Below are 13,160 nucleotides of genomic sequence, written 5' to 3'. Positions count from 1 at the left end.
TGTTTGAAATCTCATCTTCTCTTAACCAAATGTCTTCTCCTTTTTTAGTTGAACAACTTAAATTAATTAGAAATTTATTATACAAGTTATAAGCCTCAGGTATTAGACCTTCCTTTTTTTGATTACTGGTGGCAGTCTGATTTGTTTATATAGTGCTTCAGAATTGACAGAAATCTTCTGGAGCCATTATCACTTTTTCCTACTCAAAGGACTGAAAGAGTATTTTCTATCCATTTGAGAGATGAAGAAGCTAAGCCATGAGCGAATGAGCAAGAGTGAGCCCAATAAGCTGCAGAAGAGGAAAGGGATCCAAGTCTACTTGACAGAAAATTTTCTGCTCATTTTAAAGCACCTTTTCTTCTTTTTGTTTTTGAGACAGAGTCTGACTCTTTCACCAAAGCTGGAGTGCAGTGGTGCAATCTTGGCTCGCTGCAACCTCCACCTCCCGGGTTCAAGCGATTCTCCTGCCTTAGCCTCCCGAGTAGCTGGGATTACAGGCATGTGCCACCATCCCTGGCTAATTTTTGTATTTTTAGTAGAGAAGGGGTTTTGCCATGTTGGGCTGGTCTCAAACCCCTGACCTCAGGTGATCTGCCCGCCTTGGCCTCCGAAAGTGCTAAGATTGCAAGCATGAGCCACTGCACCCAGAATGGCCCTTGTCTTATAAATTCTAAAAAGCAGATACTACTGCATTTACCTAAGACCATTGACAGGGAGTCTGAAAACTCATAGACATTCATTGGAGTGCAGTGAGAGGTGAGAAAGTGTGTTGTTTTGGTGGAGTGAGTCTCAGATGCATTTCTCATTCTTTCTCTTCATGTAATCCCAGCACTGTGGGAGGCCGAGGTGGACGGATCATCTGAGGTCAGGAGTTCGAGACCAACCTAACTAACACAGACAAACCCCATCTCTACTAAAAATACAAAAATTAGCTGTATGTGGTGGTACGTTCCTGTAGTCCTGGGTACTCGGGAGGCTGAGGTAGGAGAATCGCTTGAACCAGGGAGACGAAGGTTGCAGTGAGCCGAGATTGCACCTCTGCACTCCAGCCTGTGCAACATAGTGAGACTCACCTGAAAAAAGGAAGAAGAAGAAGAAGAAGCAGAAGAGGAGGAGGAGGAGGAGGGAGAAGAAAAATTGTATTGGAAAATATTGTGTTTCCTTTCAAATTCAGATTAAGGGTGAGCAGTTTAGGAAGGAAAAGGAATGGAGCAGAAACTTCGGTAATATTTTAAATCAAAGGGATTGGCTATAAAATGTGGAGACCAAAATAACTACTGAGAACACAATGCTTTCACATAAAATAAAAACTTGGGGAGAAGACTCCAGATAAGAAAGACTAACAGTTGACACTTACGTTTCAGTGTTATTTACCAGCAGGAAAGGACGATTTTGAGTGATTGAGCGGAATGTGCTGAGCTGGAGGTGAGTTTAATATGGCTGCAAAGCTCGGTACTGTCCTGCTCATTGTGCCTTCCGGGAGAGGGAGAACGACTGTGAGTTGCTGACCCCAAAGGTAATCTTTTCTTGCTTTGTAGTTCTGAGGAGACTGCACCTGGATGAAGTTGTAGAAATTTGGGCTGTGTGGTATGAGATGTATGCATGCAGACTAAAAGGCATTCAGCCAAGGGATCTAAAAATAATTAAAAGAAGAGTGAGATTACCTCTCATGGATGGACACAAAGACCAACTGTATGCATTTACCCTAAATGACAACAGAAGGAAACCAGAAAGATAATTGAAGGATTGTGAAGATCAAAGGGCTAGAGGATTTGCTCTCTCAGGCACAAGGGTCTAGAATTGCAAAAAAAAAACAAAACAAAACAAAAAAAAAACCCCAAAAACATAGGGGAATTACTTCCCTTGGAAGAACTCAGATTTGGAGGAGGGGTGGTTCAAAATCTACTCTCATAAACTGTCAGAAGTACATTGGGAAGACAGGAACTATGTGCAATCAATGAAAGAATAGTTTAGCGGATCTGCTAGGATAGTTCATCATTGCCTACTATGGCAATGTGACATCAAATAGGAAGCCCCAGTTGTGTTGCTCCATTACGTGTGCATTTGACAAGCAGAGCCTTGGGCATAGAACAGGACCCCTACGTTTCTTACAGCTATGATAGAATGTAGAGTATCTCTTTGAAACAATCCCCTACATAAGCCTCAAAAGAAACAAGTACAATTCAGAAGATGTGAACTCAGGGATATCCAAGAAAAGAGGATGAAAAATCAGACTGATGGGGAAAGAGACTGGTATACCATTTTTTGAAGCCAAGTACTGCTAAATTAATCCTGTAGTTGACCTCAGTAAAAAGGAGGACATTAATAATCTGCCCCAAAATACATATTTCAGTGTACTTGATGGAAGGTAAAGACTTAGAGAGAGAAAAGCCCTTTGCAAAGACTAAGAATAATTCAATATGGCTGCAAGGCTCAGAGGTGCAACGTACAGAGACTACAAGCTATTTAGAAACCAGATCAAAATCTCTATGGTTCATGCAGAGGTTTCTGAGAATTACCCCAAGTCAGCAAGGGGGACCACTGGGAAATCACACATATAAAAATGGCACAATAAAGTTCGTGTTTTGATCATACTGTAAAGATCTGTAAAGATTGTCCTGGCCCTGAAATAGTGAATAGACAGGAAGAGTGAAATAATAGAGGTAGGAGATAAATTAGGAGTTTGTTGTAGAAGTCCAGAAAAAAAGATAATGAGGCCTAGACTGAGAGAATGGTGGAAAACGGTAGTGGGTTGGAGAGATTGAAAAAAAAAAAAAAAGAAAACTATTGAAAAGATAGAATCCATAGGCCTTGTTTCTTAATGAGATAGGTGGGTCAGTGTTGAGGAAGGACAGGTAAAGACATCTAGATTTCTCAGCTGGGCATCAAGTATGTGGTAATGCCATGATTCAGGGGACACTGACAATGGAGTAAAGATTTGGGGAGGAAGATGTTATAGGGAAGCTAAAGTAAAGTGAACTTGAACATACTTGTTTTTGTTTGTTTGTTTGTTTGTTTGTTTGTTTGTTTGTTTGTTTGTTTTGAGATGGAGTCTTGCTCCGTCACCCAGACTGGAGTGTAGTGGCAAGATCTCAGCTCACTGCAACCTCCACCTCCTGGGTTCAAGCCATTCTCCTGCCTCAGCCTCCCGAGTAGCTGGGATTACAAACACCTGCCACCACACCCAGCTAATTTTTGTATTTTCAGTAAAGATGGGGTTTCACCATGTTGGCCAGGCTGGTCTTGAACTCCTCTACCTCAAGTGATCCACCTGCCTAGGCCTCCCAAAGTGCTGGGATTACAGGTGTGAGCCACCATGCCCAGCCAAAGATATTAGTTTGAAGGCTCTGTGATATATCCAAGTCTCAAGACAGACATCACATATATGAATGCAAAGGTCTGGGGTCTGTGGAGAATCAGGGCTGGGAATGCAGCTCCAGAGTCATCACCATGAGTGGTTAATGCAGTCTGGGAAGCAGAGAGAGCCCAGGAGATAATGTAAATGAGATAATATGAAATTATTTATAATATTTTAAATGGTCTATGGTAAACCTTGAGGAACATCAACATCTAATGACTAGTAGAGAAAGACAATCCTGGAAAGGTTAATAAAAAGAACACTGAAAGAGGCAAAAAAAGAAACCCAGATCTAGGGGCCATTAAGGAAGTCCCAGGCAGGACCCAGGAATATTCTTCAGGATAATGGCATGGGTCAGGGCACAAGTACTAAGACTCTATTATGGGTTCAGCTTTTTTGATACAGATATGAGTAAGAGTAACATGCCTGGTCTAAGTGCCCAAAGAAGCCAGGAGGATTTAGAAAAAGAAACACTAAGATTATGTCTTGAAGGCTGAACACGAATTTTCTGGGAAAGGAGAAGTCATGCCAAGCATGAGGACCTGAATATACAAAGTCCAAGTCAGGGCCCAACATGACATGGTTGAAGAACAAGAAGCAATTCCATGTTGCAGGTTCAGTGGGTTTGTGGTGGAAAGGTGCCTGGGAGGATATGGGCACATGGGGATTTGGAGTGGAATGGAAGATTGTGCTAAGAAGCTTGAGTCTTGTCTTACCAAATGTGTGGACCCTTAGAGCTTTACAAGAAGATAAGGAGCATGTTTCGTCCTGGTTCAGAAGATGTCTTTAGTAGTGATAGCCCTAGAGACTAAAGAACTGTGTGGAGAGGAGACATATTTAGGAAATAGACTGGGTATGCTTTGGATATTAATGCAGGGAATTCAGGGGTGGGTATTCTGGGGCTTGTCTTGAGCAAGAGGGAGGACGATTCTGTTTTTCCAGGAAGAAAAGAGGAGGACAGTTTTAGAGTCCAGCAAGGGATAGTTGAGTTACAATAAACCTAGTCCTGATCATTGTCGCCTATTATTTCCATAAAAAACAAAAACAAAACCAGAAGCGGTGGGCAGCGGCATTGGCTAGTGTCAGGAATTTGAGAGGAAATGAAGATCTAACCAAATCTTGGCGATGAATTCTTTTTGACTTTCTGGAGCTGAATCAGAGACCATGATCATAGACCATGGCACAACCTCTGATAGCATCCTGTCTTTCAGAGTCTTTGGTAGGGAGGGCAGCGGCCTTCTGCTGAACATCTCCTCTGTTCTAAGACCTTAACCTACATGATCTAATCAACGCTAATGCCAACACTATGAAGTCACCCTTAGGAAGCTTGCCTTTCCCTGGCTCAGACTTTAAAAGTGGTCGAGTTCAATTTCTAGCCCAGCTGATTCTGATTCCCAAGGGACTTTTTCCTTCTTTATATCCACATTCCCTTTATCCATTGATCACACTGTCTGGCATTATCTGGCATCACCCTGGTGAAACAGTTGGCTGACCTTACTACTCCTGACTCCTTAGCTTGCTGAATTGCTATGGACCAAAAGTGAGACTCAAAGTGAATTAGGTGGGGCAAAAGGAATCAGGATTTGCATTATCAGTCTGGTGATTCTTGTTGACATTGCTGAAAACCCCATCAGGTGAAGGGCAGAGGAGTCTGTGTCTAATTACGTTTTATTTTCATCAATGAATAAGTGCTTCTTTTTCTAGAAGCCCCCATTAAAAGCCAGTGAAAAAGGATCAGTTGGGACAGAGTCCCCAGACACTCATCACTTCCCATCCCCCATACACATTCAGTGCTTCCTAAGTGAAACATGGCATGTGATATTCTTCTCTCAATTCTCCAGTTGACAAGGCAGTCAAGTCCCTGGAAGGGACAGCCTCCTTTTCACTGCTGTGATGGAAAGAGATGAATAAATGAACTAGAAACTATGGACCATCAAAGAAGCTGTCATGACTTAATGATGACTGAACCATTTCTCAGATGAAGAAAATGAGGCATAAGAGTTAAAAGTTAATGCGTTAAAGATCACATCTCAGTCTTCGTCTCCATAGAAGTATATGTATATTTCTGGGTAACTGTTTACACATTCCTCTCCTCCATGTGCTGTGAACAATTGGCAGAAAAGGTCTGTCTTCCAACTTTGGATCCCAACGCTTCATAGTGTTGGCACATATAGACTGACTACGAGCTCACAGCTACACGTGCTGCTGAATGAGAAGCTATTGTTTGTCAGGCATTTTACTGGTCCTGGCATTTGAGTAATGATGTTAATCACTTTTATCTAGTTCCATCTCCAATTTCATGTTGCATTTGTTGTTCATTTTAATCCTCTCTTCCTTGTGAAGAAGACAGTATTATTGTCACCATTTTTGCAAGTGTCGTAACTAGCAACCTAAGAGTTTAAAATCTGCCTTAGTTCACGAGACTCCTAAGTGGTAGATGAGAACTTGAACCCCAAACTTCAGATTCTGAATCTTAAATGGATGTGCAGAGCTACTGAGATGAATAGGACCCCATCTCCACCCTCAGGAAGATTTTAGTCTCAGAGAAGTGGTCTCAGAAAATAAACTGAGGGATGTGCACTCCACTCTTTTGTTGACTGGGGTCTGCCCGTGGGTCCAGTCTATGGGTTTACACTTCTGAATGGGAGCAAGGTCCTGCTTGGGGGAGGAAAAGCAAATAGACAGGCCTGAGAAGTGGTTCAGTCATCGTCAATGTCATGACTGCTTCTTTGATGGTCCACAGTTTCTAGCTTGTTTATTCATCTCTTTTCATCACTGTACTAAAATTGAGTCTGTCAACTCCAACCAGAGAGGGTTCAGGAGATCTGTGCACAGTATTCTGTCCTGGCCATGACCCCACCAGGGAGCAGGCAGGAATTAAGTGATGAAAAGTGCTGGTATGAAATATTGCCATAATTGCTTTCTGGAAAACAACAAGCTTAATTCCCAGTAAAACAGCATCAGAATTTTCCAGGGCCTCTGATGGGGAAAATAAAATGCCCTTCCTAGAAATTTCTCATGCTCTGTGGTTTCTATGAGATGATGAAGACTCTGTAGAGGATAATGTGGTGATAAGATTTTGGAATCTATGCTCATTGCCCTGTTTCATCAAATGTATGCGGGACTCTTATTAAACAGACAAAAAACTCCAAAGCCCAGGCTGATACATATTTTAAAAATCTCTATGAGAATGAAAAATGACCCTAGAGTCACTCAGCTTGAGTTCCATCCTGTCCTTTAATAGCTAGGAATCGCTGAGTACGTTACTTAAGGTAGAAAGCTCTGATTCTGTTGTTTGTAAAAATGAGACTAATACTAGAATTTTCCTGATAGATCTGTCAGTACCTTTTAATAAGTTATTCCAGATTAAACACTTAGTCTTGTGCCTGGTACAATACATGTTGGCAATGATCTTAACACTTTTACTGTTTCTCTTCTTCTCTAAGCTGATATGTTGAGACTGAGCTGTTTTACTTCAATGACCCTTTCTTCTGTGCCGTCACTTCCTTTCTGAATTCACTGAATTATTCTAGGTACAGAATGTTCTCACAAGGTAGTTTTGTGGACCCACAAAGCCCTATGATGGCTCCAGAGTCATGTCTAGTGCTGGATAAATGTCTATGGCCCTGAACTTTGAGGGGAGAAGATTGGTGAGTGGAGTCAATACGTGTTGAACTGTACAGCAAGAAGACTCAACTCCCTTTTTGTGATCATTGAAATCATTTCAATTCATTTCCTTCTTGGTTGGACAGAAACATGTTTTCAGTAGTGAGTAAATCTTGAGGGAATCCACTGACCTGAACACTCATATAATGCATGAAGTTAATGGACAAAAAATGATATTCATCTTCAGTTAATAATAGCATTTTCTCCTGCAGCACCTAAACTTAGGGGTGGTGAGGGATACTATTGGTGCCGCCACTGTGCCACCAACAGATACATGACCTTTATTGTATCTAACTATAATTAGATCTATGGTGAAATAAAATAAAAACCAACACAAGTTTTGACACTAAGATAATAAATTATAAATTATGGAAGTCTACGCCACCAAGGATCTTGTAAACAACAGGCTGGTCTCTTAGCAACAGACCAAGGAGAGCAGGTTGTTGATAGGAACGGAGCAGTGATTACTGCAGTTTTGCAGTGATTACTACCAAAGACCAGGAACTACATTTCAACACCTGCCCAAGGCCCCATCTCTGCCCAGCCCTTCTTTGTCCAGTTGCCAGTGCCCCTTTCCCAGTGACCCAGGTGATCAGACCCCATGGAGGAGACAAAAAAGATGTGGATTGAAGGATATAGATGGGCTGAGGATACCCTGTGGGAACATGAGGGAATTAGAGAGGGGGCAGGAGAAACAAATACATTCTTATTCTATATTGTTTGAAATTAGGGCTCTAAACAGGGGACTCCGCTTTTCCCTGCCCCCAACTCCCTTTGGTTTTAAAAATCTCACTGAGAGTGGTTGTTATGAAGGAATTTAGACAAGACTTTGACAAGGTGCCAAAATGGTTTATTTTAAAATGTTGTTCCCGAAAGCACCGGAATATTAAGTTGGAGCAAATGTTGCTTGGAATAGCGAAGGGGTTGTGGTCACACAGACTTGGAAGAAGGGTGATGGGGATTAAGGTGCTTGTGACCTGGAATTAACAAAGGCAGGTGGACCGAAGGACTCAGTCACCAGGAAGCCTTTTTTTACAAATACATGGGTAAGAGAGTGCGTGTGAGTGTGGGTGAGTGTGTGTCAGTGTTTCTCAACTGTGGGGCATTTTCGGAGTTGGGGTGCAGAGGGAGGTTTTCTTTCATTAATTAGATGTTTACCTCCAGCATCATCCCTCAGTGGTTTACACAATCATCTGCCCACATGTTAGGAGTGAGATTCAAGAAAGCCTCTTGGAGTGAAATTTTCCTGGAAATATCCTGATTCTTAGCAGCACACGCCCTCTCCCTCTTTCTGTGATAGAAACAGCCAATTCTGCATTATTCCAAACCACAAAGCAAGCGACATGCCATCCCAACTTAGGATCTGAAGGAAATATCAGCCCCCTAATTGTACAGGGGCCACACAGCCTGCATCTCGCTTCATCGTCCTGACTGCACGCATTTTATTGTTTCATAATAAAAGTGGCCGGCTAAATTATGACTACTTGTGATTTATTTGGCATGTCATTTTAGACTTTTCATATGTATAAATTTGCCATTTGGAAAGAAGGAGAAAATTCACTGCTATTCCCCAAGGCCTCGTTTTTGGGGGGCTCCTCTAATATCATGAACAGAGACTTTGTGACTTCCAAAGTGATTAGCTCCTATCCAGAAGTTTTGGAACATATCTGTGTTCACAAGCAGTCTGCCGGGGTGAAATTCTATCTGGAATAGTGTCCTAACCCCATCGGAGAGAGGCTCTGAATTTGTAAGACACCTGTTAAGGACCCCTGGGTATGAGCCCCCCACAAACATGTCTGCGGCACCCACAGCTATGCTGCAATGAAGGCCCCATTGCTCCATTGCACAGATGAAGTTGCAAAGGCCCAGCAATGTCAGCCAACTTCCCCAAGCTTAACGCCGGGGCCTGCTCCCACTCCAGGACGAAGTGGCTTCAAAGTCCATACGTTCCCCACCATGGTGGCCTGCCCTGGGGAAGGTCACTGCCAAGAAGGCTCCAGGGCCCTCTTGCAGCTGCTGCCTCTTCTTCTTTTAATTACGAAAGAAATGAATCATCATGAAAAATCAACAATTCACAAGATATAAAGTTAAAAGGCAAAGTCCCCCTTCATCCTCTCTCTCAGCCCCTCAAGTGCATTAGAAGATCCTTTTAGAGTTGAATTTTCACTCTGCAGGAGGGCGTTCTGTATACAAAGAATATGACCCTTTCTTCCTCTTTAATTTGCTTATAGCTGGTACATTTTGAGAAAATAAAAAGTGACCCATGCTTTTGATGTTTTTTATTTTCCCTTATTTTTGTCAACATATCGTGGAGAATGCTGAGTTCTTGGAATTGTTTTCCCCTTTTTCCCTCTGAGAGCAAATCACCAAGATGTGCTTTTCCAGAGCCTAACATCCTTGAATTCACAAAAGTTCCAGTCTGGAGTCATGACGTGGAACGGAAGCAGTTCTAGTCAGTTCTGATCTTGGCAACATGAATTCTCCCCTTTCCCCAGGGAGACTCAGAAACCTGCATTTTCACAAGATTCCCCAAGTGACATGTGTGCACGACAGGGTTTGAGAAACCCCGTGCTGGACTCAGCTGCTTCAGAGAGAAGACGCAGAACAATTGCCAAGCTATCAAGGAAAGCTCAGACTGACAGCAGAGAACTCAATAGAAATGCCCCATCCGACTGTTGTCACTCAGGCCCTAACTACTGCAACAGAGTGGAGAACTGTTTCTCCCCTGAAAAGACTGGATTTCGACTAAATGAAGGCAAAACTCTAGGGACAATTTCCCATCCAGTAGCTCGAAGCCGTACCCGGTCACCAAATTGGCCCAGCTGGTCCTACCTGCATTTGGTAAGAGCTGGGGATTGGGACCAAGCAGTAAGCAAGACCGAGCTGGTTTCCTCTCCGGTTTCCTCCGGGGTGGCTGGGTCCCAGGTCCTGCCCCCGCCTCGCCCTGTGCAAGCTCGGTGCAGTGCAGCCCCTCCGGCTCTCGCCCCAGAATGCAGTGCGCAGGCTGGCAGCAGTTCAGCTGAGGACTAAACGCTTGGCTCAAGTTCAACACGGCTGCCAAGATTTGGCAACCAGAGAGTTGCAGGGAAGCAGCAGGCTGCTAAACCCTTTCACATTTTTAATTAGATCCACACACCCATGTCTTTGAGCTATCATAAATATACAGATGACATAGAGAGTATTATTCGGGGTTAAAAAAAAAAAAAAAAGGAAGCAAACTCTACTAAGGTACAGCTTACCTTATTGAAATAATTTCCCTATCACTAGTGTGAGGGCTGAGGAGGAAAAACAGAAGGTAGTGGTATTTGCTTAAGTAGAACCACGTCTGACAAGGGAATCTACCCAGGATCTGGAAAACAGGTCTCGGCTGCCTTGCTGTCATCCTGGGCTTCGAGAATCTCACCAGAAGAGGGCATTCTTGGCGCCGGCTCAGCCCTGTGCAGCCCGGAACTGGCAGGGAGCCGTGCTGGAGGAGTCATCCCTCAGGCCACTCCCACCTCCCATTCTTCGGGATAGCTTTAACATCGCCACGGAGCAGCGAGGTTGCCTCCTTCGCCCTACATGCAGCAGCTTTTATAATCCGTGTTGCTTTACTATTTTTCTCGTTTTATTTCCTTCCCTGGATTGTTTTTCGGTATCTTCCCCTGGAAAACAATTGACGACGCTTCTAAATTTTTCTAAGTCCTGTGCCACAATATGCTCAGCTTCTTTCCCTCAGAACCAGCCTTTCGCCTGCACTCAGTCCCTGGGCAATTCTCCCTCTGGGGAGGAAAGAAGATTCAACTCTTGATTCAAATACTACCGGGTTTCACTCTGGTTTCGCCGTGTGGCTTTGGACATAGGATTTCAAAGCCTTCACGTTGGTTCCTTCATCTGAAAGATCCGAAAGCAGTTCTGGCCTCACAGAGTGGCTCTGGGGTTTAAATCGTATGTACAAGGCTCATAACACAGTCAGCACCTAATACTTAATATTTGATAGAACATGTGCCTTGTAGATAGTCAGCTAACAAACAACGCCACAAAAACAACAGTGTTAGTTCTTAGTCTTTTTCTTCCCTGACCTGCTTCTCCTCTTGTTTGTGACAAAGACCACCCATGCTTCTCAGACAACTAACCCTAGTCTGATCAACTTGCCGTAAGATGAGAGTGAGCCCATGCATTGGTGTGCATGCCTTTAATTTTAAAGTCATGTTAAAAAGGAAATGAAACACTTGAAATACAGGAAAGAAGTGCCTCTGGTTGTCCCATCCTAGAGCACAAAGTTTATAAATAGAACCATCACACACATCAAACATGAGCTGTGCTAAGACATCAAACACACACACACACACGCACACACATGTTTGTGTCCTTGGCTTATGGTGAGCTTTTTGTACACCTTCCAGTTGCCCCTGCAGAAAACCAGAGCTTGTAGTGGACACTTGGCAGCATTTGGTCTTTTCCCCATCCTTCCTTCATTTATTTTTTTTTTTTTTTCACATATGACTTGAAAATAGAGCATGTTTTACTGTGGCAAAATTCCCTCTGTACTTGACCTGCAAACAGGACAGTCAGGCTAACTGGGATGACCTGGTCCAATGAAATGGGCTGGAGACAATTCTACTCCCAATATGCATCTTTCAGCAGATTGAGAGGGTGAGGACAAACAGGTTGGTGGGCCTTGACATCCTCATCTTTTCCTGTAGTCCCTTTTGCTCCCTGAGACCTCACTTTCTTCCTCAACCCACAGGCACAGGGAATTTCCTTTCACTAGAAGAAGAAATGATACAAGCTTCTTATGCATGTGCACACACACACACACCTATTCGTGCTCACAGACACTGAAACAGGACCCTTACACCAGGACTGTTCCACCTGGAATAGAGAGAGCAGCGATGGCTCCCACAGCCATGAAGTCCCAGGTTGAGTCCCACTTGCCTCTGTGGTCCTGATCAGGCTCCGACAGGGAGTGCACTGCTGCTCATGATGAGTTATTTATACGGGAGGAAGCAGCAAATTTCTATGAGAGTAAAATAAGGTATAATCCGTGTCATGCTTTCCTGGAGCAAAAAGGGTCATGCTGAAGCCAGTCCCATTCTCTGAGCTATTGCGGGCTGCCCCTATATGTCCTTCCCACAGATGCATTGGAGGAAACGGGCCCTGTGACACCCTGACCCTTTCTGCACCTTATGTAGGGTAAAGGAGGTGGACTGGGAATGAATACATGCACTTCATGTATTTAAGGGCCATTCTCTGATAGTGCTCTGAGACTTCCTGGGAAATATTACTAACTCAGGACTGACAGGTATTAGTCTGCTTGAGCTGCTATAACAGAATACCACAGACTGGGTGACTTAAATCCCAGAAATGTATGTTCTCAGTGTTCTGGAGGCTGACAAGTCCAAGATCATTTCTGGCTGGCTTGGTTTCTACTGAGGGCTCACCTCTTGTCTTGTGGACAGCCACATGGCCCTCCCTTGGTGTGTGTGCCTGGGGAAATAGCATTCTGGTGTCTCTAATAAAGACCCTCATTCTGTCATATCAGGACTCTACTTTTATGACCTCAGTCAATCTTACTTCCTTCGTGCCCCCATCTCCAAATAGGGCCATACTGGGGTTTAGAGCTTCAGTATATATATTTGGAGGGATAGAAATTGTCAATCCATAATAAAAGCATTTTCGTACTTTTGTGCATTTTGTACTTTTGGAAGGAGATGGAATCAGATGGAAATTCTACTCACTCCACCACTCCCTAGCTGTGTGGCCTTGTATAAATCTACTAACCACTCTGAGCCTTATTTTCCACTTTTGAGAAATGGGGGTAAAAAATGCTTTCCCTAGAGTGTGATTGTGAATAATAGGTTAGGTAACGTACACACAGTGCCTGGCCAAGGGAGGCACTCAAAAAATGCGACAGCCATAGTAGTAGTTGATACCTTTATTTATTATTTGATATTATTATTTGTTAAACCACCCAGACCGTGTTGCCTGAAACACCGGCTTAGAGCTTTGCATCACAAACGTTCTCTGTGCTGCTGTTTGCATCTCTTTATCACCAATACTGACATGAGTCAATGAAGCTCATAAGGAGTGTGACCATCTATAATAATATCTTCCATGGGGTCCAGAGGAAACAAACATGCTCGCTTCCAGAGAA

At 43.4% G+C, this 13,160-nt stretch overlaps 1 long non-coding RNA gene across 3 annotated transcripts in view; it reads right to left on the bottom strand.

Annotated features, from left to right (window-relative positions):
- LOC111538143 overlaps nucleotides 1–10,004 on the bottom strand; it is a 52,783-nt gene extending 42,779 nt beyond the window's left edge. For all 3 annotated transcript variants that reach the window (XR_002730232.1, XR_002730233.1, XR_002730234.1), the window contains exons 1-2: nucleotides 9,857–10,004; nucleotides 1,358–1,633 (exon numbers count right to left, since the gene is read on the bottom strand). This is a non-coding gene — a long non-coding RNA (uncharacterized LOC111538143). The remainder of the gene's footprint in view (nucleotides 1–1,357; nucleotides 1,634–9,856) is intronic.
- Nucleotides 10,005–13,160: the final 3,156 nt, after the last annotated feature.

The sequence above is a fragment of the Piliocolobus tephrosceles genome, chromosome 6 (genome assembly GCF_002776525.5).
Source record: "Piliocolobus tephrosceles isolate RC106 chromosome 6, ASM277652v3, whole genome shotgun sequence".
Taxonomy (NCBI): Eukaryota; Metazoa; Chordata; class Mammalia; order Primates; family Cercopithecidae; genus Piliocolobus; species Piliocolobus tephrosceles.
Note: the sequence above shows the minus strand (reverse complement) of the source record. Positions and strands in the feature narration are given on the sequence as shown.